General features: G+C 43.9%; 1 protein-coding gene across 1 annotated transcript in view; it reads left to right on the plus strand.

Annotated features, from left to right (window-relative positions):
- The window catches only part of POMGNT2 (protein O-linked mannose N-acetylglucosaminyltransferase 2 (beta 1,4-)), an 80,956-nt gene that overhangs the window by 53,405 nt on the left and 6,865 nt on the right, over positions 1–20,686 (plus strand). The window contains exon 4 of the mRNA XM_066630973.1: positions 4,730–5,231. The gene's annotated coding sequence lies outside the window, so the exon portion shown is untranslated. The remainder of the gene's footprint in view (positions 1–4,729; positions 5,232–20,686) is intronic.

The raw sequence follows: 20,686 nt of genomic DNA on the forward strand, positions 1-20,686 counted from the left end.
ATCTTTATGTCAGGATGGGAAAGACCCTAGTTTGAAAACTTGGGAGACTTGCTACTGGTTTGTGCAATTTATTATTATAGATTACGGCCCATTGATCTGACTGGGTATAAGATAAAGTTATAGCACCAATGTGTGAATCACGATGCTGTGTCAAAGGCATAAGGCAGTGCTTCTTAAACTGTGGGTTGGGACCCACTGGATGGGTCACAAGCCTATTTCAGGTGGGTCCCCATTCATTTCAATATTTTATTTTTGATATATTAGACTTGATGCTACCATGGTATGTGACTGTATTTGGGGAAATGTTCCAGACCTGACTTTTAACAAGCTACTATGTATATTCTTTTAACAATGATAGTAAATGGGACTTACTCCTGGGTAAGTGTGGGTAGGATTGTAGCCTAGGATTGTTAAAACAATTCCTGCTTGATTATGTCACTTCTGGTCATGACATCACTTCTGGTGGGTCCTGACAGATTCTCTTTCTGAAAAGTGGGACTCTGTGCTAAACATGTGAGAGCCACTGGCATAGGGTGTATTGTGTATTTCAGGTTACTTCAGCTTCTTGGCCCAGTCCTATGGTGGCATAAACAGTTTTACAGCTTTTGCAAACATGACAGCGCCAGCAAGTGTGGCCTGGCCACTGCCACAAGCAGTGAGCAGCAGGGTCTGCATAATGACGGACAGTGGATGTTCACTGCTGCTGGTAAGATCACACAGTTGGGAGGGGGAGGGGTGGAAGATGGAGAGACGATGGGGTGGGCAGAAGGGCAGATTGGACCTGGCAAGGGGGTGGGTTTGGCTCCTGCCAAATCCTAAGCCCCTTCCCGGGCTCAATTTGCCTTCACTGGTTGATGTGATGTTGATGGAAGGTGACAGAATAGACAGAATAACCAGGGTGACAGCAACCTGGGTGTCAGACAGACACCTGGACAGACAGCCAGGGTGGTGTAGTGGTTTGGGAGGTGGACTTAGACCTGGATGATCTGGGTTCAAATCCCTCCTCAGCCACAAAGCTTTCTGGGTGACCTTGGGCCAGTCACTTTCTCTCAGCCTCACCTACCTCACAGGGTTGTTGTGAGGACAAGAAAGAAGGGAGGAGCAGCTGTGTAAACCGCCCTGAGCTCTTTGGAGGAAGGGCGGTATAAAAATGTGAAAAAAAATAATAATAATAAAAAATATGCCATTCAAGTAAATAGCTTAAAAGCCACACTGCTAAAGCATGGAAACACAGAGAATAGTACAACAATATCATTGGCACAAGTCTGAGTTGACCCATGGTGCCAGTCATGTTCTGTACCCCCGAAGAGGCCTCAACATGCTGAAACTCCCCAGCAGATTACATTTGGTGCTATCACACCACCATGCAGGGAGTTAGGTAGGACTGGGCTGCCGATGTGTTTTACTTTCATGCATAGTGATGGCTCCGCAGAGCATGAATATGGTTGTGTGTGTGTGTGTGTGTGTGTGTGTGTGTGTGGCTCATGACCATGTTTTCATCTCTCAGGTACCATAAATGTGCAGGGAATGACTAACAAAACAGCTGCCAAACACAGATCAGCAATTAGTTTCTATGAAGAGGGTTATGGGGCTCAACAAAGTGGGGGTGGGAAGTTGAATGTGGGCTGAAGGCTGGCTGGTTACTGTGAGCTATAAAAAGAAACTCCAGTATACAAGAAGTGCTCTTCAAATATCCAGCTTCCCCAATTTAATCCTGAATATATACAAGAGCTGCTGTGATTTTGTTCCTGTGCTCCAATTGAATTGCCCCAATTGAAGCCTCCCGGTGTGATATGCAAGCCAGTCCCCTTCATCCCAGGCTTATGGGATCCTTGCTGCATTGCTGCACAGCAATAAAGGAAACATACTTGCAGATACTTAGCTATTACTTTAGCAATTATATTACTACTGTTATATTATGATTACTATATTGCTATTATATTGTTACTGTTATATATTAGTATTATCATAGTATGATTACTATATTATTATATTACTATTTATATATTATTATATTAATATCACTATATTATTATATTATTACTATTAATATTATATATTATTATATTATTACTATTACTACTTATAAATATATATACAGTAGAACCTCCAAAGTTGACCACCTCTCTATAATGACCAGCCCCGTAAGTTGCATCTTGACCACTTCGACCATTGTATTAATTTAGCCTCCATAAGTTGCCCACTGAACGCGATACTGTGGGCCTGTGTTTTGTCTGGTTTGTCCCATCTTGGAAAAGCAAGAAGCCATGCGACAATCCCTCCCCTACACCTGCTAGCACTTGTATGAAAAGGTTTTTATAGGTGGGCACACTGCACATAGCCAACAGACCTGCATCGGCTGCCGATTGTACCTGGACATGTACCAAGTTGTGAGGGACATGAGGTTGCTTGTGCATAGTGAAGCCACTGTCCTTTCACTTTGTTTCCCATCACCAGTGCATTACTTTACACTTATATTGAAACACAGCTGCTATTTTGCTGCCTGTTCTCCAGGTTTGGAGAGATCCTTCTGGAGCACTTCACAATCCCTTCTGGTCATCCACAAACTTGACCACCTCCCTGCTTATCCCTGTTTCCAGGTCATTTATGAAGATGTTGAAAAGCACCAGTCCCAGGATAGATCCTTGAGGCACGCCACTTTCCAACTCTCTCCACTTTTTTTGTCAATTGCCAATTGACACCCACTCTCTGTTACCTGCTCCTCAAGCAGTTCCCAATCCATGAAAGGACCTGTCCTCTTATTCCCTGACTCTGGAGTTTTCTCAACAGCTTTTAGTGAGGGACTATATCAAACACCTTCTGGCATTTAGTGAACATGAGAAGACCCAGTGGAGGCCAGGTAGCCCAAGTAAAAAAGTGTTTTTAGCTGTTGGGGCTATGTAACATGCTACATCCTATGGGCTGGCAAGGGATAGCATTGGTCTACCTGTCTGCTATGAAACAAAGTATTTTTTTTTAAACTTACAATTTTTTTTAAGCTTATGAATTTTCAGGGTTTTTTAAAAACTGATTATAGGCTGTTTATTCTCTTGATATAGATATAGATATTATAAATAGTAAACATCACAAGAGGATCAATTCTCATTGATATTTGCAATAAGACTTTTTAAAAATCCAATCTACGTAAATAATAACTTGGCCTTGCATTTGTTGTCCTGGGGGCTAAACATAATAATATTTAAATCACTTTTTTTCCATATGCTGACCACCTCCCTATGTTGACCAATCTCCTTCAGTCCCTTGGGTGGTCAACTTAAAGAGGTTCTACTGTATATACACAGTATATATAATTTATATATACTGTATGTATGTATGTATGTATGTATTACACACACACAGTATATATAGTACTTATATATACTCACCCCAGCAGTGTCTTTTCTAGTGGCTGTCTGCTGGTATTCTTTTGCATCTTTTTAGATTGTGAGCCCTGTTGGGACAGGGAGCCATTAGATATTGGATTTTCTCTGTAAACCGCTTTGTGAACTTTTTGTTGAAAAGCAGTATATAAATACTGTTGTTGTATTGTTGTTGTTGTTGTTGTTATATATACTATATTGACTTTGTGTACCTTGGCTCAACGATCTCCGACACTTTTTCTCGATACTGAGTTAAACAAACGCATCGGTAAAGCAGCTACCACGTTTTCCAGACTCACAAAGAAAGTCTGGTCCAACAAGAAGCTGACGGAACATACCAAGATCCAGGTCTACAGAGCTTGCGTCCTGAGTACACTTCTGTACTGCAGCGAGTCATGGACTCTTTGCTCACAACAGGAGAGGAAAATGAACGCTTTCCACATGCGCTGCCTCCGACGCATCCTCGGCATCTCCTGGCAGGACAAAGTTCCAAACAATACAGTCCTGGAACGTGCTGGAATCCCTAGCATGTATGCACTGCTGAAACAGAGATGCCTGCGTTGGCTCGGTCATGTCGTGAGAATGGATGATGGCCGGATCCCAAAGGATCTCCTCTATGGAGAACTCGTGCAAGGAAAGCGCCCTACAGGTAGACCACAGCTGCGATACAAGGACATCTGCAAGAGGGATCTGAAGGCCTTAGGAGTGGACCTCAACCAGTGAGAAACCCTGGCCTCTGAGCGGCCCGCTTGGAGGAAGGCTGTGTAGCATGGCCTTTCCCAGTTTGAAGAGACACTTGGCCAACAGTCTGAGGCAAAGAGGCAAAGAAGGAAGGCCCATGGCCAGGGAGACAGACCAGGGACAGACTGCACTTGCTCCCAGTGTGGAAGGGATTGTCACTCCCAAATCAGCCTTTTCAGCCACACTAGACGCTGTGCCAGAACCACCATTCAGAGCGCGATACCATAGTCTTCCGGGACTGAAGGTTGCCAACGGTGTATACTATATTATATATATATATATATACACACACAGAATATATACTTTATATATATTATGGTATATATACTTTATAGATATACTTATAAAGTATATATACTTTATATACACTGTATATGTGTGTATGTGTATATATATATATATATATATATATATATATAGTGAATATATATTATATATATATATATATTATATATTATATTTTATATTATATAAATTTAATATATATAGAATATATATATTATATTTTATATTATATATATATATATATATAATATTTTATATTTAATAAAATATATTAAATTTTAATATAGCTAAATTATATTACTTCTTCTTGCCTTTTGTGTCAGGGAGCCTCGTGTGCCTTCGTTTCAAGTGAAGCCCTGACACATACTAAGACAGCACGAGCGATGTCGCCTTCTGGTCCCTTGGGAACTCCCTGCCACTAGAAAGCAGGGATGCGCAATCTGGATGAGGAACTTGGAAAAACTACAGCCCCCAGCATGCACCTTTGGTGAGCAGTTCAGGGGCTGGCTGAAAGGCTGGCCCGACCATGCCGGGACTGAGCATGAGCAGGCGCGCGCGTGTGTCCTGTTTGGGAGCCTGCTGGACCCCAAAGACCGGCCGTGGACGCGGGAGCGAGCGGAGCTGCTGCTTGTCGGTGAGGACGGCTGGGAAGGGGAGCCTCTGCCTGCCTGGCACCCAAGGCTGCCTCCGCCTGGCAAAGTTGTGCGCTTGCACCGGGGAGCGGAGAGCCCTGCTGCTGAAACTGCAGTCGGGAGAGGAGGAGCGGCGGCGGCGGCTGCAAGGACTGCTGCAGTGTCCTAGGAGCCCCAGCAACACCAGCAGCAGGTGAGGGGGTCCTGGCCAGCAGAGGGTGCTGCAGAAACTTGGGGCGGGACGAGACTTGTTCACTGGACTGATATGATGTTGAAGGGCACCAGGCTGCACTGTCCATCCTTAGCATCCTCCCTGATGTGCCAAGGAACCCTCCCCTCCTTCTTGCAAAGCCCTTGTGGTGCTGATGGCATGAGCAGGCGGTGACTGCAAAGGCGCGATTGGAGAGCTGTCTGCCTCTGAGAGCTGTGCTCTTGCAGTCTCTGCTCATGCTGCTGGAGCTAGAGAGGAGCTGTGTGCTGGTGCTGGTGTCGGGGGCACCCCTGAGTAGGGTCAATCCAGGAACAACCACCTCTGCCAGTGTGGGCTGTGAAGAAGTGTCAGGAGGCTGGCGGTTTGGAATCGGCTTTGATTAACGTTTTAAACACTGAGATTTTCCTTTTTAAAAAGCAAGCCCACCACCACCACCACAGGGTGCTCTGTAAAATTTGGAAAATGCCAGTTTTCAAGCACTGCTTCTGGAAAGTGGAAAGGGTTGCCTGATGGAACCCTGTCCCCTGGGATCTGTAGGAATCCTCCTGAATTTAATTGAAACTGACGTGCTGTTCCCCTCGGCAAGTGCTGTCCTAGCCTTTTAGTATAACATCCCAGGGTTAAATGAGACGAAAGAAGTCTACAACTCTCCAAATTGCAGTGTTCGCAGCAGACAGCACAAGGTTTAAATAGCACCAACTCTCTCCCTAGATATATGCACACTCCATAGCTAGCCATGGGATCTCAGATTTTACGCTTCCTCATTTTTCTTCTTTAGCATTGTGTTCTCCAAGTTGACTTCTCGAGCTTATGATCAGACACCTGCCCCGCTGGCTCGGTGTCTGGCTTCAGTCTGCGTACAATCTGTTTAGAGCAGCAAGGTATGCCTCACATGGATGTGAATCAGTCGATGTCTCGTCATTGGAAGACTCCGTAGCCTGAAGCATAAACTGCCGCCATTGACAGTATCATGGCTGAGGTGATGTGAGGCGACATGCAAGCTCTGTCTGTGTTTTGATCCCCGGTGGTGGTATTTTTTTGTTTTTTTAAAATCATCACTTAGATTTGCAGCTGCAGAGGGATGTATACGTATAACTGAATTCACCCTTGAAATCGAGAAGAGAGCTTCCCAAGAGTCATCACAGACTCATGTGCTATATTGAGAGAGATTCTTGTTGTTTTCATCTGCGCATCTCAGATAGGCCATAAACTTCCTTATGGAGAGGCTGTTGTGCTGGTTTCTCCTACTTGTCCCAGGCCACTGAGGAAGCCGCTAATTGCAAACCTCAGTTGAGCTCCCAGATTGGCTGTGTGAATTAGCCTTAACCCGCCCCATGCAGTTGCCTCTACTTGGAGTTGTGCAGCTCCAATCGCTTGAAAAATAGTGGTGTGTAACCTGGTTCAATTAACTCATTTGTTGTGAATTAAAGCAAGAGGTCAGAAGAAGCTAGATCTAATTTGCAAAATATTTTGTTACTGTTTTCCTTTGGAGTCAGGCAGCTGTATTTGCCAGTGTTGAACCAACTGACTATTTTGGGGTCTGTCTAAAGACAGTCCAGTTTCCCTCAGTGCTGATTATGGGCAAATTGCACGAATGTTTGCTACAGTATTTATATTCTGGCTTTTGCACCAAAAGCTCTTTGAGGTTGCTAATGGTATTTTAAAAGAAATACAACCATTTAAAAACAACTAAAATAATACCAAAAAGCAGCTAAGCTAAATCAGCAAGCAGAGGGAAGAGAGACTCAACCCAGCAAATAAGGGAGAGAAATACCCTCTGCATTTGGAGAGTTCCAAGTGCCCTATGAAGTGATACAGTCTTTGCTTGTTCCTGGAAGGCAAAAAGAGAAGATGAACTCCTTGCAGAGAGTTCTGGAGCTTTGGCATTGCCGTAGGACGGGCTCTGTTTAAGGTGCTTCCTCCACTGTACCTCAAACAGCTGGGGAACCCAAGGGGAAGAAACACCTTCCTCTTGTTAACTCAGAGATTGTTAACCCAGAACAATGGGGTATCTCCGTGCACTGCATCTCTGTGCTTGGGTTAGGATGGGCAATGGAGTGCCCCTCTGTCTTTCCTCAGGCATCTGTGTCTAACAGCCCAATCCTGTACTTACTTTGCACTGGCAACACTCCTCCTTCACTGGCACTGTTGTAAAGCAGTCAGTACCGGTTATAAAAAGTGCTTCAGCAGCGCACTCCTCAGCATACTGCTTCCTGCTCAAATCTTTGGCTCTGCCACCACCTGCCAGAGCAGGTATGTCAACAGTAGAGGAGGGGGAGGGTGGAATACAGGTGGGGAGGGGCAGGTTCAGCTGCAGCTGCTGAGTCCTCACCCCCTTTCTGGACTGAACCCACAGCACATGTTCATGTGGACCTATGCCAGCTGTTTAGCTAGTGCCAGCCTGAGTAGATCCCCCCCTTTCACCACAGAGGCCTATCCTTGAGTAAAGGAACAAAAAAGTACCTCAACTCCCCCCCCCCTTGCAGGATGCAGCGGTAGCCATTTTGGCACCCTAAGGATTGGGCTCTAAGATACGCGGCTGGGAAAATGATCTTTAGTACAAATGGCTTCTTTTAAAAGGTATTAATGGTCATCTGCGGTATTTGCAGTAGCCTAAACAACAGATGTTAAATTGATTATATTGATCCCTTTTCACCAACCAAGGTCAGAAAACAACAAACAATAAAAGGAGCAGGAGCAGTGAATTATATAAACATTTTGTTGGTTTGAATTAACGAAATAAAAATGAATCTGGGTTAATCATTACTATTTGCATGGCAAGATCCCTGTTGCTACTTGTGGGCCAGATTCTCTGTTCTGACTGCAGTCTGCTAGATGCAAACATGAATATTTGGTAGTGGTTAATGTCAAAGCTCTTGAAAAGCTCACTCTGTGCTTGGGTGGGGTTGTCCAGTTTGTGAACATCCTGCTTGGGCAGCAGAAACCAGCAATGCTGTGTGTACTGCACATGGGGTCGCTGAGCAGGTTAGAACTGTTAGTGCCTAAGTCTTGGAAACAAGTTGTGTTCTTAATCCAACTGATAATTGGCAGTTTCAAAGTCGGCGAAAACATCTCTGAAACAAAGATGGGGCCTCTTTCATACTAAAAGCCAGAATTAAGTCCAGTGGGAGCACAGGAACAGAGGCATTTTAATCACAGTCTCTACATCTCAGCACAAACAGAGAGAAATGTATGGTGTTGAGTGTTTGTGTGTGTGTGTGTGTGTGTGTGTGTGTGTGTGTTAGTGTCGTGTCCTCTGACTGTTCTCAGGTGTGTGAACTGGTACCAATATACAGATACATGTGTTTAGATGTAGTCCAGCCCTTTCTTCTGGTGAAATAGGCGACAGAGCAGGATGACCAAGTTTTTAGTCCATACATGCAAAGTAACCCTATACAGACATTGCCCCACATGTAACATTGCCCCACATGTAACATTCTGGTACCTGTTGGGTGTAGGGAGAGGACACCAGCAAACCCCACCCTTGTTGATGACACATGTGAAGTCCACTACTGTCCTCCCCATGAAGTGCATTTGTTGCTGCAGACAAACATTGATTGTGGGTAGGGCAGGGTTTGCAAGTGCTATCTCCTTGTGCCCCCGTGCATACATGGTCTTGGAGGGGGGTAACATCTTGATAGGACTACAACCTGTGTGAAAAGGATGCACGTACAGGTGTACGTGCATGGGAATTTGATACAACACCAGGAACCCGAGTGTGTGGAAAATCCTATGTGGATAAAGGTCTATTTCACACGTTCTGTTAAACATGCTCCCTCTTCTGTGCACTCAGCACTTGTGTAGGTAGAAGAATGGTGTGAGAGAATATTTATAAAGATGTGAAATAATACGTTTTAATACATTATAATTTAAAATTTTAATTTAAAAGAGAGAGGAGATATTTGCAACCCTTTTTACTCAGAAGTAGACCCACTGCTTTCCATGGGTGTTATTCTTAAGTCATAGTGCACTGAATTGTAGCCTTGGAAGGAGGATCCCATCCTGGTGTTTCCAAAAACAGACCTGCTTTGCAAGCATTTGCCAAGCAGAACCAGAACCAGGCTGCAGCAGAAGGAAGGAGAATAGAAGGTTAACTTTGGCTGGAATGTCCCAGGAAAATTACTATAGCAACTAACAAGGTGCCTGCCTGAGCTGAGCAGAGAAAGAAACTTTTCAGAGTTGAAAGGCTCTGACCTCTGACTGACCCGGAGATAAGGTAAGCGAGAATTGGAGCTTAATTACTTGGCAAAAATTTCACTATGCTATGTGAGCTATACCTGAGTATCTACAGTAATTTAAACAATTAAAATTAAATCTAATCCTGTGGAGAAGGGTTAGAGTAGGTACAGAGCACAGTTCTCATACAGAAACACAAGGAAGTTCAAATGATCCTATTTTATAAGAAAAAAAAGCACTTGCTGTTCAGTCACGTTTGTCTTCCTTTGAAGGCATTTTACTGACATGCTTTCCTTTAATGTTCTTCTGTGGTGTGTACATTTGCAGTGGAGGTTTGAGGAGATTAGGATTGTCTTGCAGCGTCAGGGTGGAAAGGGAGAGACAGAGTGCCATGCATCAAATCTACTCAAGCATCCTGGAAGCTGCCATCCTGTTGTTTTGCTGTCCTCGTGCTGACTGAGGCAGTGCGAGAAGAATGAGAACTGTGCTGATGTGAGAAGAAGCTTGATGCTCAGATCAAATCATGCAGGGGCTTGAAGTTAAGACACACAGCCTGTGCGTTTTCCTCCCCAAATTGTCTGCAAAGAAAAAGAAAACTGCTTTCTTTTTCCCTCTGGCTAGTCTTTTGCAGGAGAACAGTCGCTCCTTTCCCAGTCTTGTCCTGGGTTCTGCACCTCCCATCAATAACAGTGAAAAGAATTTTTTGCATGCCAGAGAGTCCCTGGCCACAGGTGAGGAGGCTACCAGGTTTGTTGGAGCCTAGTTCAGTATCAGCTGGCTGTTCCAGGGCAACAATAGTTTGCTACCCCAACTATGTCCCTTGTTCTATCTGATGACTGTTGCTTTTCCCTGAACCATTGGGAGGAGGCGAGTGCATTGGTCAGGGATAAGTGGTGAAAGTGGCATTAATGGAAAGCTTTCTGTCTTTTATACCCAATTTGGACGGGTATGTTCACTTTTGCTACCATTTCATGTACCGCTTTGCTTGCTTGCTTCCATGTGATGATCTCCCTGTCTCCCAACCTGCGAGGCAGCATTTCATCATGCTATAAATAATTTCTGACTCCCCCTTCAAGAGATCTTTGCAACTGGCTTCCTCTTTACTCTCGGCTATATAATATTTCAGCTGAGAAGTAGATGGTTGGTGACAGCTGAACTCTTTTTAACCTAGGCAAAAACGCTGAGCATTAATTTAGCTCTTAATGCTAATTGTCTCGGGGAGATGCTGAGGGCTTTTTTCATAATAACAATATCAGGTACTTGTTTCAGCACAGTAAATCTTTTTGATTTTGAAATGGAGGTTAAAAATCTCACTGTAGTTTAATTTTCATCTTTTTTTTTTAATCCCTTGATTTGATTTTTTTCGCCCAGACGGATTGGAAAAGTGTTAAGGGCTTCTTAAGTCCTACGCTTCAGGAGGATTGTTAAATAGATGCTTCAACTCAAAATAATGGGATTTGCAAAGACCCAGTTAAGCCATATCTACCCAACGTTGCATATACGCAACAGGGACCAAATGTGCACACCTGTGGGCCAGGCAAAAATGGGTTAAGGAAATGGGGCAGAGAAAGATGTCCAAAATGTGTCACCATAGAAGAAATACTCCCTTTTCTCTTACACATAGGAAGGAATGTTTTTTTCAAGATGGAGTTTGGTGTCTGCAGTTTTGTTTTTTCAATTTTAGCTACTTTGCTTGTATTAAAAGTCATATTTTTAACATTTTTTTAATAAAACCCGCTGACCAGTTAATCAGGGTAAATCTTTTTAGTCTTGCAGATTAATCAACTTAGGGCCAAATCCTATCCAATTTTCCAGTGCCAGTGCAGCTGTGCCAATGGGGCATGCACTGCATCCTGTAGTGGGGAGGCAATCGCAGAGGCCTCCTCAAGGTATGGGAACATTTATTCCCATAACTTGAGCCTACATTGTGGCTGCACCGGTGCTGGAATGTTGGAGAGGATTGGGTCCTTAATCAGTAGTTTCCAAACTCACCTGGGTCACGACGCCCCTGCAGCCTCTTGTTCCGCCATATTGGATCTCATGAGATCCACGATGGCAGCACCCAAATCCAAATCTTGGATTTTGCAAGATCCAACATGGCAGCGCCTAGAAGAACAGATAGCAGGGGCCACTGGGGACATCCCGATGCACACTTTGGAAACCCCTGAACTAAATATTGCAACCCTAAGAAAGAACTTGACCCTTTCTATCAAAAGTCCTGATTCTTGCAGTCAGGTCCCTTAGGGTTCTGTTCTTGGTCCCTTGCTCTCTACATGTTGTCCCTAGCTAATCTTATCAAATCTCATTACTTTCAGTACCACTGATATACTGACAATACCCAGCTCTACCTCTCTACTCTAGGGTATTCTACTCCTCTCAGTCCAACATCTCAGTGTTGAACATTTCAGCCTGGAGCTTCATCCTCATCTCAAGCTCAGTATGTCCAAGACTGAACTTCTCTTCCTCCTCAAAAGCCTTCTTGCCCCCATATCCCTTCGTGGAACCATCTATCCTGCAGAGCAAGCACAAAGTCTTGGCTGTGCCCCTTGACTTTTCTCTTTTCTTTGGTCTCCATATTCAGTCCATTGTCAAATTGTGGTGTTTCTCCTTTCCCAATATGCAAGAATCTGGCCCTTCCAGTCTGTCCCCTCGCCAAAAACAGTAGCTGATTCTTTGGTAATCTCTTGCCTTCATAAATCTGTCCAATCCCCTGTTAAAGCATCTGGGTCAGGTGCCATCACAACATCCTGTGACAAGGAGCTCCATAGATTAAATATGCACTAGGTAAAGAAATATTTATTAATATCTTGGAATTATGTCTTTTGCTTGGAATAACTCCAAGCTTGACTTCTGTGTGGTCAACAATAGGGAGTCTGGCATTTTGGTACCTCTTTTTAGTTTTTGCCCCAGCCTGTGATCCAGGTGGAAATTCTCAGTTTGGTGATCTCAGAATATACTAGGATTGTTTTAGCAGGTAAACTTTCATGGGAAACCAATATTGATTCCACCTTTTGACTCTCTCACATACAAGGTACATCTCAGCTGCTGCTCTGACACCAAGTATCTATTGCTGCCCACACAGTGGGGAAGCCAAAGAGCCTTTTAATTGCATCTTAGAGAAAGCAACTGAAATAAAGTAAGGAAGGTCTTTGGAATCAGAGGCCAAATAGAGGCCAGATTATTATTATTATTATTATTATTATTATTATTATTATTATTATTATTAACAGTATTTATATACCGCTTTTCAACTAGAAGTTCACAAAGCGGTTTACAGAGAAAAATCAAATAACTAAATGGCTTCCTGTCCCAAAAGGGCTCACAATCTAAAAGATTAAGCTTCATGCTACAAATTGCCTATCCCTACTTGATATAATCCAAATTATGGGTAGTACTTTTTCTATAGTACCTATATTCTGGATGATTTTCTCCAGTGTAGAGAGGATTCCCCAAAGTCCTTACGACCTAACTTGCTTTAATGCATTTTTGCATTTAATGCAGCCTGGCCCATTTTTATTGCACTTCTAAAAAAATCTGTGTTGTGTGGCATAGTATAGTTGCAACTATTAATGAACAAAAATAGGTTATACAGCAAGCCTTTGATGATGGGGCCAAGGATCTTCTGTACAAGTCAGATTTATTAGGTGAAACACAATTCTGCCTTGACTTTTTGCATTTGGTCATCTGATTTTGTTCGTGGAATGAGAGGCTGGTGGCTTGACTGCATAAGAAAATCAAATCTGGAGAAGTGAAGAAGGGAGCTTTTCTCTTAGCACAAACAACCTACAGCAATGTTATTGATGTTCTGCTGTGTTCTCCAAATCGCTTCAGGTAATATGTCCCCCTTGACTTTGTCAGTTTCATCTGTGCTTTCATCCCGCAGGCTTTAATGATGAATAAAGCTAAGCAAATGGAACAAGAAGCCTTCTAAATAGGTTTGGCTTTATGTTTCCAATCCTGCTAAATAACATGCTTATAGCCATCCTTCGCTGCAATTTTTGGCTATCAAAAGGTGTGAAAGGGCCCTCCTTGCTAACTGTGTGACTATAAATTGTTGCACATGGGCAACTGGTAGGCTCCAGGATGCTAACTCCAAGGCTGTTTTGGCCTTGTTTTGTCATTTGCAACAGTTCCCTCTAAAGAGAAGAAAAATGTCTGGTAATTTGCATCACCTTCTTCCTCTTGCCTGTGGACCTCTGGCTGTTGCAGCTACATTTGAAACAGAGCCCCTGTTTTATTATGTCTACGTGCAGGCCCCTGACTTGGTGTGGTGTAGTGGAGTGTTCTTCAACCTTCTTTCGTGCCACCACCTGAGCAACTAAATAAATCAATAAAGTATGAGACTTGCAACCCATCGTTGATCCCACCTTCCTCCCAGGACCGTATCTACCCACCTTCCACCCCATTGCCACCCACTTCCCACCCCCTGTGCCCTCCCAGCACTGTTCACTGTAGCCAAATATTCTTTTGAGAGAGAGCAGAAAAAGTGATTGTGATGCCTGGCACAAGTGAAAACTATTTTAGCACAAATTGCTAGGAACCTGAGCAGGACTGGGTTACAATCTCCTGGAACCTGAAGGGGAAACCAGGTGCCTCCTCTTTTACTCAGTGGTCTTCAACCTTTTGCATTCCCATACGTTGCCACGACCCCAAAACAGAGCTTCACAGCTCTATTAGGGTGCGGACACCAAGGCTGAAGAGTAGTGGTGCAGTGGTTTAAGAGACTGAGGCCCAAATCCTAACCAACTTTCCAGGGCTGACATAGCTGTGCCAGTGAGGCATGTGCCGCATCCTGCAGTTGGGTGGCAGTCATGGAGGCCTCGTCAAGGTAAGGGAATGTTTGTTCCCTTCCCTCGGAGCTGCATTGCCCTTACTTCAGTGCTGGAAAGTTGATTAGGATGCTGCCCTAAATGTCAGAGGAAACATTGGGGTATTGATAGTCAGTCAACTTGTTTTTTTATATTGCTTTGGCTTATAGCAGGTTCTAGAAATGGTGAGTAGTGCTCATTAATGGCCCATCTAATAAATAAATTATCTCTTGCTTTAATCTAGAGTGACTACATCTTTTATAAAAAAAGTGAAGATCCTTTATTGCTCAGGCTGCAAATGTGAGCCCTTATAAATTTATGGCTAGTTACTTCCTTCCCCATTGAAAAACATCAAAGTAATTCATTTTGCTTTTGCTTTTATGTGTCTCAGAATTACAGTCTGCAGAGTGTGGCAAGGTAACTTGGAAGCTGACGAGCACAAGCACATGTATGTGGCTTTTATTATATTTACTGACCCTAAGTATATTGTTCTGTATTTAGAAATATGTAGTCCAGAGAAAGTCAATCGGCTGAAAGCTTTAAGCACAGTTTGCTAGCAATGTTTATTCATTTCAATTGGGATTATGTCCCTTGGCTACACTTGTCTTCCAAATATTTAATACTGACTTAATTTTGGGCATGTGAGCACAGTAGTGTTGAAGATCCAAACAGTCTCAGTCTTCATAGATAGTGAGTGATTAAATGGTGTGTGTCTGTGTGTGTCTGTGAAAGAGAGCAAGAGAGCGCTTTCCATTTCTTTCTGAGCGTTTTCGTATATAGAGGCATGACATGTTGGAATGTGCATACCTGAACGGCCCAGTGAATTATGTGCTAAGGCTTCAGGCACAAAGTAGGTTTCTAGTCCTCATGTTTATAGAGAAAATCTTCACAATTCTCTGCCAGTGAGGGTTGTTGCCTTCTTAGTCTGAGGGGTCTCCAACAAGATGGGGACACTTTTGCTCAATAAATCTGCAATTCCTAGTCATTTGTTGCATAGGAGCCTGATGTTTTCTGTTAGACTGTACTTTCCTGACAGAGAGATCTCACTGAGAAAATGTGAGTCTACTTCTACCTAGCCTACCTAGTGCCCTAATGGGTTCTTTGTGGAGTCAGTAACTGTGGGTTGTGATTTTTTTGTGACTCTTATTGAATGGTTTCTGTGTGTCCATGTGGCAAACATGAGCCAGGCTACATCCTCTGCAGTCTTTGATCACTTTTTTAAGCTGTTCTGAGGGTGATCATGTCTCTGTCTTTGCCCCTCCCCTTCAAACAAAGAGTTTGGGAACTGCTGCATAAGCCTTTGGTAGCATCTTTGTGGATGCAAATGCCAATGCAAATGCAAGCCATCTAGGTAGCTTCTTAGCCAGTAGCACATTTTTAATATCATGGCTATATATATTGAGGGAAAGATACAGCATTGTAATTTTGTGTTTAATAATTACACTTTTCAACTCATACAAAACTGTAGACATTATCTGTCAATGCAACTTACTCGCTCCATCTCCTTTGGTCACAAATGAAGGCACAAATCCTTCAGTAAAAATCTTTTGGGATGTCATGGCAAGGATGAAAACTTATCATATTTTTAAGGCAAAGGAGTGTTTGTTTATAATTGTGCAACATTGTGCAAATTGATAACCATAGTCCCTAAAGAGTACAGTAGGCACTTTTTAAATCGCCTTTTAGAGAGGGGAATAGCTTAGCTCTGTGGCAGAAACTTCAACATCCGCGGGAGTGAATCGCTAAAGAACAATATTGGGTTCATTTTACAATATTTTCACAATAGAATGGTGTCTCCAGAATTGGATTACCCTAGTAAAGCAGGGGTCTGCTGCTCTTCAGATTCAGAATTAGCAACACAATTTCAAGATTTCCTGTTCAGTGTATAGTATTTTATGAGTTTTGTGGTCAGGTCGTTTTTTACCTGAAAAGGCTAGAATGTTTGTCAATAATCCTGCTCTCCTCATAGCTAAGAATTTTAGCTACTTTCAGTTTCTGCTTGATGAAGAGCTCTGCATAACCCCCAAAACTTGCGCACTCTTAGAGAGACCAATGTAAGGTAGTGCCATAAAGGAGCCTTACCTCTTTTGTATTTTAACTGAGGCTCTTCTGACGCTTACAGGTTGAGGAGCAAAGAATTTAGTAAACAGCATTGTTCACCCAGCTGTTCATGATTGCAGACGTCAAAAGGGTGATAAATATTTCATGCTTAAGGGATGTTTCTTGGATTCCAAAATGTTAGTGTGTTTTCTTGACATGCTGCTGTTTGGGATGCTGGCATTGCGCAATGAAAATTTAATATTCGCCACCCTCGGAGATTTCAATTGGATTAAGTGTGACCTGCCTCGTTAATTGCAAAGCAGCCAGGTTGCTGCTACAATTCCTTGCAGGAGGTCAGTGGCTCTGCACATTTAACTGTGCAAGAGGTCAGCTATGAACCAGATATTGACCAAAAAAGCAAACCACTCATGAAGTCGACCATTATTAAAGAATCATGACATGAAATGTCTCAGCATGGGTGTTTTTGCTTTTTCTTTACTTTTAGTGGTGCAATTGGAAGAAATGCAAACACCAGATGTACTTGATTTTCTATTAATTTGCTTTACTTTCAGCATAGTGTCATTGGTGTGTATTTTAATCTCCTAGGACCAAATCCTATCCAGTTTTCCAGTGCTGATGCAGCAGCAGTGCAACCTCAAGGTAAGAGAACAAGTGTTCCCTTACCTTGAGGAGTCCTCTGTGACTGCCCCCTCCCCACAGGATGCAACACATGCCCTGTTGGCATGCCTGCATCAGTGGTGGAAAGTTGGATAGGATTGGGCCTTCAGTCAGGTAATATAAGGAGCAGGATTGCAGACGAGATATAGATATTGAAATCAGTCTCTTTTGACTTGTCAAACACTGGCAGGTACGTGGAAGCCTCTTTGTTACCAGTGTGCATTACAGTGGCCCCTTCTTATCTACACGTTCATCACCTGTGGATTTGACTCAATGCAGGTGCCGACTCCTCGTCTGAAGGGCCTCAAGGACTCCAGCATGTGTGTCTCGAGGTCCTGCCTATGGATTTCATTGTCTGCGGATATCAGTATCTGTAGGGGGTCCAGGAATGGATCCCCGCAGATATTGAGGGCCCACTGTATTTCATTGCATGACGTATCTGCCCGTTCTAGAGCCAAAGTAGATTCCAGGTGGGGGAAGGCTCAGCAATACGACCTAAGAAGCAATGCATCCCTCTCCTACATCTATTGACTGAAGGCCCAATCCTATCCAATTTTCCAGTGTTGGTGCAGTTGTGCCAGTGGGGTGTGTGCTGCATCCTGTGGTAAAGGGGCAGTCACCGGGGCCTTCTAAAGGTATGGGAACATTTGTTCCCATACCATAGGTCTGCATTGTGGCAACACTGGAGCTGGAAAGTTGGATAGAATTGGAATTTTATTTGGCATCAGGGATCAGCAGTACTCCTCTCAGCATTGGACAACTGGTACTGCCAAGCTTCCCACCGTGTGAAGCTGCTGAGGGACAACATTTTTCCACCATGGTGTTACTGGGGAGGAAAATTAGAGTAGGTCGCACATTGGTAATGGGCTTTGCTGGAGTGTAGGAACCTCAGCAGCTGCTTGAGGATAGAACCTGAATTAATGTAGCTGAGAAGTTCAGGCCTTACTGTGTGAGAAACCTGTATTTTGTAGGGAAGTCCAATGTTCAGAGCCATTATGTGGCTTTGTTTTCCTGGGGCTGTATCACTCAGAATGCAGGTGGAAGACTTTTTGCATTGCTACCTCCACCACATCCAAAAGGTTCAATCTCTGACCTCTCCAGGAGGGTCTAGGAAAGAGTTCTGTCTAAAACTCTGGAGGGCAGATGCAGTTAAACTTTGATCACTGAGCTAGGTAGGCCCCCCATGGGCTGATAGGGGAAAGGCAATTTTATTTGTTCCTATTGGGCCTCCCACAGATGCTATGGAGTCCAGATTGAATCCTTGGTGAGGACAAAGGATTAAAGCTCCCTGCCACACTCTCAAACTAGCCTCCCCCATGCGCCCCCTGCAATTAAAGAAAAGCTAAGCAGGGCCAAACTGCTTGTGACTGCCTTAAGCCACTTCTGCCCAACATTGCTTATATGCAACAGGGACCAAATGTGGGCTGGGCAAAAATGGGTTAATCACCATAAGGCCAAGCACTTTGTTATGGTCACATGCAGTTTGGCCCTGACAACTAGACCAATGATGTAATTTGGCCTGGTCCATCCTTGCAGTCGAATCCTGAGGTGGTAGACTGGACAGTATCACTGCAGACAGTGAGTAGGGATGCCACTTTATACAGTCCTGCAGCTAGTAAAACTTGAGCACATAAGGGGAAGAAAGTTCTACCCCACTTGCCTGCTGTGCAGCTGTTCTGATCGCAGAATATTTTTGTTTGTAGGGATGCATTCAAAATTGTGTTTTCCCTACTTTTGGTCCATATGTTGTACAGTCCTTTCTTCCACCTCTTTTTGCTGCATGTCTAGTCCCAGCAGTTTTTTTTCCTCCAATGTTACTTTTTGATCTCCTGTCCAAAGCTGTAATAGTCTGGTGCTCTTGGACCAGGATCAAAGTAACTTGCTCCTGAGCAAGTGTATATAAGATTACAGCCTAGGGAAATGGATTTTCAGCTGTTTTCTCTCTTCCTCATCATTAGGACTATTTTTCTAGTGTGTGTGTGTTAGAGAAAGAGACTATTTTTAATTGTCTGAAAGTATAACTAGTTTCTTGTCTGTCTCCCAGATGCACTCTAGGTCTGTAAAATGGCACCAGGCTATTTGTTTCAATCTCGCTGCCCTTTGTGGGTTTTCAGGAACATTGCAGCAAATCATCCTGTGTGCAAGGCTGACCTCTGGGAGGCTAGCAAATTGGGGTGAGCCAGCTGGAGCAATAGGACACCGCTGACAGATGTAGGGTGATCAGAGGAGTGGGAAGGGGGAGGAAGCAGTTTGGGTTTGCATATGAAACACAAACTCCTGCTCTGACAGCTTTTTACACTGGGGAAGGAGAAAAACAGAACTGCCAAGCACCTCTCCTTGCAAGAGAGCCTTTTTCAATGCTTCTTCTCCACCCACCCCCGACTCTTGCATGGGCATCAAATTTCCCTTGCTGGAGTGACATCAGGTGTGCATTCAGACATGTCCTGAAACCCTAATCTGCCAGTTACATAGAGTAAAATGAGGTGGCAGTGGCTGCAAGTTAATAAGCTGCCGTGGTGAGTGCTAATTGCAATCATGGATCTATTAGTTATGCTGATCACACCTACAGCTCTTCAGTTCCACGCAGCATACACTCTGCTTGCATGCAGTGTTTGTGTGGCTCCCATGCAACATGATGGTCTTTGGGGTGCATGTGTGTGGTACACAACTACTAATTGGGCAGCTGTGATCTAGATCAGTGGTTCCCAACCTTTAGGAGCTGAGGGACCATTAAGGAAAAATTTTGAGATGGTGGGGACCACATGCAACCCCACCCTCGCACACAAAAAAACCAATTAAATTTGTAATACACAAGAAGATTATTTAATAATTAATGTGATGGTTGTGCTTGCATTTGCTTCACTAGCTGTGAAAGTCTTGGGTTTACATGGTACACATAATAATTCCCTCCCCAACTCAGATGTTTTCACACCCACCCAATTCAATCCAGTCTCTTTTCCCCCACACCAGACCACATTACGCACAGCCCTTGCCTCTTTTAAGTGTGGAAAAACACCTCAAAAAGGGAGAGGGTAAGCACAAGGGGATTATAGACAAGTCATGCAAGGTAGTTAAATGAGCCAACAAAAAGCGCACACATCCCTCCACAGTTCCTTTTGTTACACAACCCTGGCCCTGCTCCCCCCCACTTGTGAGTCCAGAGTCCTTAGTTCAACACAATTTAGCCAGGTGGGTCCTGAAGGAGAAAAGACGTGTGAAGGAAGCGTCAGCTCAGAGAGACATCTCAGAATGGCTGCTGCATGTCTCAGGAAGAAAAGTCCTTTTGGTGTGCACTGCAAGGTCTTTAGGGGGGAAAAGCCTCTCTTCACTTCCTGTTCTAATTGCTGTCATGCTCTAGCTCTGGACTACTTTGGTTGGAGCTAAGAGAGTGTGAGCAAGCCTATAGGTAGGCTGCAGCCACAAAACAGCAGCTGCCTACTCTGCCATTAGTCTGTGGAACTCCTTGCCCCAGGATGTGATGATGGTGTCTAGACTAGATGCCTTTAAAAGGGGATTGGAGAAATTTCTGGAGAAGTTCATCATAGCCACGGTGTGACTAACAGCCCCATTCTAGGCATGTCTACTCAGAAGTAAGTCCCATTATAGTCAATGGGGCTTACTCCAAGGTAAGCATGCATAGGATTGCAATCTGAGGAGATAGGGAACTGGCCGAGGGTGGAGTGGGGGAGGGCTCCCCATGGACAAAGCTCCTGCTGCTCTCTGAGGAGGAAGAGT

This window comes from Tiliqua scincoides, chromosome 5 (genome assembly GCF_035046505.1).
Source record: "Tiliqua scincoides isolate rTilSci1 chromosome 5, rTilSci1.hap2, whole genome shotgun sequence".
Lineage (NCBI taxonomy): Eukaryota > Metazoa > Chordata > Lepidosauria > Squamata > Scincidae > Tiliqua > Tiliqua scincoides.